Source organism: Quercus suber, unplaced genomic scaffold (assembly GCF_002906115.3).
Source record: "Quercus suber isolate HL8 unplaced genomic scaffold, Cork oak 2.0 scaffold_34, whole genome shotgun sequence".
In the NCBI taxonomy this organism is placed as follows: Eukaryota; Viridiplantae; Streptophyta; class Magnoliopsida; order Fagales; family Fagaceae; genus Quercus; species Quercus suber.
This window is the reverse complement of record NW_027069499.1, coordinates 627979-632719: the sequence shown is the minus strand read 5'-3', so window position 1 is coordinate 632719 and position 4741 is coordinate 627979. Positions and strand designations below refer to the sequence as shown.

The following is a 4741-nucleotide window of genomic DNA, read 5'->3' as shown; positions in this document are numbered from 1 at the left end:
CCTCATCCGTTGGGCTGAATCTGAACCCCAGTGGCAGAGAATTCAACAACAGTGCAGCCATGACACACACACAAACGGGGGGAGAGAGAGAGAGAGACGCTTTTTGATAAAACCCTAAACAAATAAAGAAAAGAAAAGAGGGATTAGGGAATCAGAGGGATTCTCGTTAAAATTCAATTCGGAGATTTTGATGTTGGCCTATTGGTTTTCTAATAAGAGAACAGAGAAAGTGAAACAGCGAGGGAGCTAAGTTGGAAACTTGCTCATATATTTATAGGCTATAGCAGACACCGTGTTTTAAATTCCATGTGTATACCGAGTGGAGGTGTTTTAGCCTCGTATTTAACCTGTACTTACAGTATTGCCAAGTAGTAAAGTAGGGTGGTGGAGGCAAATGGTGATATTGTCGGAAGAGTCACTAAAGTGGCTAAAATGGAGGAACATGACGGTTTCAAATAATGTTGTAGGGATGCTGAAATCACTTGTAATAACCACTTGTGTTCTCTCACATGTGGAAGTCAGAACATATTTCATCTTCTATGACTAAACAGCACAAATACAAAAAACAACTAGAGAATATACCAAAGCACACAAGGGATTCCAACTTTAAGAAGTGATTTTTGTAATTATTAAAAAGAAACATCTCTAACGAATATAATCTATCGAAGAGTATTTATTAAAAAAAATATATATAATCTATGGAAGAGTACACAACTGTCAATTAATTAACCTGCCAACATACCCAAGAGGTTCAAAATAAACAAAAATTTATAATGGCAGTGCAACATAATTTTTGGCATACAAGAACAAACATAGCCTTGATTCCACAAATAAATTCTCTACATACATTTAAGCAGAATTAAAATGGTTCATCTTTTTTTTTTTTTTTTAAGTTCAACTCTTTCAAGTAGCTGAAGCAAAGCCTGGCATTAGCTTTAAACTAGAACTCTTAGACATGGTCTAAGTAACTGAACTATAGCAATCAGTCAATGCTGACATCTCTTTGTTTTGATCATTTACTTTTATGGACAGGCATTTGAAGATCTGAAAATGGCACAAGGTATAACAGTACTTTGAAACATTCCAGCATTAAAGTAAATCCTCTGGAAGAGAGTAAATTGCAGATACAGTTGCACGGATTGTAAAGTATGCTGCCCTCTTTACTGAAAGCTACCAGCCACTAACAGCATGCTTTAGCTGTGTACTTTTGGGGGACAGGGTATTGGCTTTACCAAGCACACAGATAAATAAATAAACCTTAAAATTCTTCTAAGACAGAATACAACAGAAGCATCTAGAACAGAAATTGCACTGCTGAAAATTTGACATCGATACAAAATTTTTAAGCAATCCCCTCCATTTGGTTTGAGAGTAATATTTTCAAATTTATATATATATATATATATACATTAGCACAAATGTTTGGACAATTGAAATCATCAAATTCCAATTTAACTATCTCAAGACATTTCAAGTCTTAGGCAGATAAACAAAATTTAGCAAAATATACACCACTTCCAAGTTCCAAGTAGATTTGTGAAGAGTTTCTTTATATTGTGCTTATAATGCAAAGAATTTCAAGTTGCAGTATGTTCTTTAATGAGTGATATGCATACTTTCATTTTCAATCAACCTATCCATGCTACAGAACACAGCTATACAAAGCTATACAATTCAGTTAGGCTAAAGTATTGTCGATAAGCTCTCTATAATGTTACTTCAGTCCAACTATCTTTCAGCTACATTCTAAATTTTCACTCATTGCATTCAATGCCAATGGTATCACCTTGTACAAAAGTCATATCAAAGTCTATATAATGTACTGACGTATGAGCACAACTTCAATCATGACATAACTGAGATGTATGGACAGTCAAGTGCAAGTCACGCTTCAGATACAAAACCAGGGCCATTTCAGTTGCCCAGTGAGAGCCATTTCTGTTGCTCAGTGAGAGCAAAGAAAGCAGCCATTTGCTATAAGATGGAGCCAATTTAAAACGAGCATCTAAGATCCAACACATAAGTCAACTGAAAGAGCTTTCTGGCTTGGGTTTTCTTTCCCCCCACAAATCAATTTTCCAATAAAAGTTAATTGAGACAACCTATTTTCAACAAGCTAAAACAGGATGGCTTCTTCTTTTGTCCTCATCATTGTATTTCCTTCCCCAGGTAGAGTTTGCCTAACCTCATGAACAAAATACAGCTTGTATGATTACAACTAAGTCACAGTACCTTGAATATAATTGTGACAGGAATACAGAACTGTAATTTTGAATTATAATTATACAGAATACAGCCTGTATGATTACCTGGTTAAACCCCGGACCCATGTACCGCGCCCACATCACCCAGATCAGGTAAATCGTTGGCTTTGCCAATGGGACGTGGCCCCTAGAAATTGTTTGCACCCAAGGGGATTTAAACAATACAGGATTGTAATCTTCATGCACATTATTATCTTAACTTCTACACCCAAAAACCAACACAGAAGGTTACCAATAATCAAGTTAATTGATATTTTTTTAAACCCATCTCATAATAAAAACATTCTAATAATCTGAATCAAAGAATTAACAAAAAAATAATAGGAGCTTTATATATATTCAAGATAAAGAATAGGAGCCTCATATTACATACAGAACAAAACAAAGAAACCCAAAAGAGCAAAATGCCTCTGTCCCCTCCAATCAGAAAACGAGAAAAAAAAAAAACCTGAGCAATCAATCAGAAAAGGCCAAAAAGTACAGAGAAGGCAAGCACAATGAGCCAGACAATGTGGACCAGAAGGAGGGCCTGGCCGGGGCCACCATTGCCGACCTCGCAGAATCCCAACTTGGCGACCTTGACGCCGGCGCAGAGGGCGTCGGCGCAGCCGCACCAATAGGTGACGCCGTCGACGCCGCAGACGGGGTCGGTCCGGAAGCAGTTGACGGGGCAGGACGCGGTCACGGGTCCTTCTCCTCCTCCGCCGCCGCAGAGATCGGCGGCGTCTTCGGAGTGTAATCGGATGGTTGAAGAGTCGAAGTCGGATCGGACGGTGGGGATGGAGATTACGGCGACGACGATGATGATGAAGAAGAGGGGAGAGAATTGAGGCATGTTTGTCAAAAAAGGCGAGCTCTTTTGGAGGGCTCGCCTTCTTGATTTGGGAATTGAGAGAGATAGCTCAGAAGCTTTTTAGGGTTTTGAGTAAATTGGGAAATTTTCCTAATTTGGGATTAGGGCTGTCTTTCGGTTCAGACTTCAGAGGCGAGAAAAGAAAGGAATTTTGATTTGGTGGTGGGGTGGGGTCCATTTGTTGGGTGTTAGTTTGGTTGTTACCGTTGTACAGTTGTTTGATTCGGGAAGGTTTGTTGTATTGTTCACCGACTTTTTTTTTTTTTTTTTTTTTGAGGATAAAGAATGCATTGCAAATTACAATAAAAATTTAAGGTTTTTTTTTTTTTAAATTTTTTTTTTTATTTTAAAGATAGTTTCAATTTATAGTGTCTCATGACTAATTGTAAAGTTATTATTGATTCTTTCTAAATTCTTATAAAATAAAATTAAAAAAAGATATTATCAACTCTTATTTGGACTCAATATTGACATCATTTTATTGTTTGTTATTTATTATTTATAACTTGGCACTAATTGTTTGTAAAAAAAATTTAAAATAAAAAGAAAAATCTTGAGACTAAACTTATTGTAAAAGGTAATATATACTCACATATGTTCTCGTTTAGGGTAATTTTACAGTACCTCATCTTTTTTAGGGGTACGATATCCACTAATAGGCAACCTGCTATATCAGGTTACCAAAACATCACATTTGATTGTACCATCTTCACATTGTATAGTACTAACATCATATGTGATTGTACTTTTGTCACATTAGATAGTTCCCTTATTTTTTTTCTCACATTTGATGGTATCATCCTCATATTGTATATACTAATATCACATGTGATTGTACTTTTGTTATATTCGGTGGTTCTCTTATTTTTTCTCACATTTGATGGTACCATCCTCACATTGTGCAATACCAACATCACATGTGACTGTACTTTTGTCACATTTGGTGATTTCTTTATTTTTTTTTCTCACATTTGATGGTACCATCCTCATATTGTGTAGTACTAATATCACATATGATTGTATTTTTCTCACATTCGGTGGTTCCCTTATTTTTTCTCACATTTGATGATACTATCCTCACATTGCACAATACTAACATCACATGTGACTATACTTTTGTCACATTCAGTGATTCCTTTTTTTTTTCTTTTTTTCTTCTCACATTTGATGGTATCATCCTCACATTGTGCAACACCAATATCACATGTGATCGTATTTTGCCACATTTGGTGGTTCCTTTATTTTTTCTTACATTTGATGGTACCATTCTCACATTGCGCAATACCAACATCATATGTAACTGTACTTTTGTCACATTCGATAGTTCCCTTATTTTTTTTCTTACATTTTATGGTACTATTCTCACATTGCGCAGTACTAACATCACATGTGACTGTACTTTTGTCACATTTGGTAGTTCCCTTATTTTTTTCCTCACATTTTATGGTACCAGTCTCACAAAGCGCAGTACTAACATCACATATGACTATACTTTTGTCACAATCGGTGATTCCCTTATTTTTTTTCCTCACATTTTATGGTACCAGCCTCACATTGCGTATTACCAACATCACATGTGATTGTACTTTTGTCACATTCGGTGGTTCCTTTTTTTTTTTTTTTT

General features: G+C 36.0%; 1 long non-coding RNA gene across 1 annotated transcript; it reads right to left on the bottom strand.

Moving 5' to 3' along the window:
• Nucleotides 1-822: 822 nt before the first annotated feature.
• LOC136066392 (uncharacterized) lies at nt 823-3282 on the bottom strand. Its single transcript, XR_010627897.1, has 3 exons — nt 2713-3282; nt 2310-2466; nt 823-2180 (listed from the first exon to the last, which is right to left on the bottom strand). It is a non-coding gene; the product is annotated as an uncharacterized LOC136066392 (long non-coding RNA).
• Between the last annotated feature and the right edge of the window lie 1459 nt (nt 3283-4741).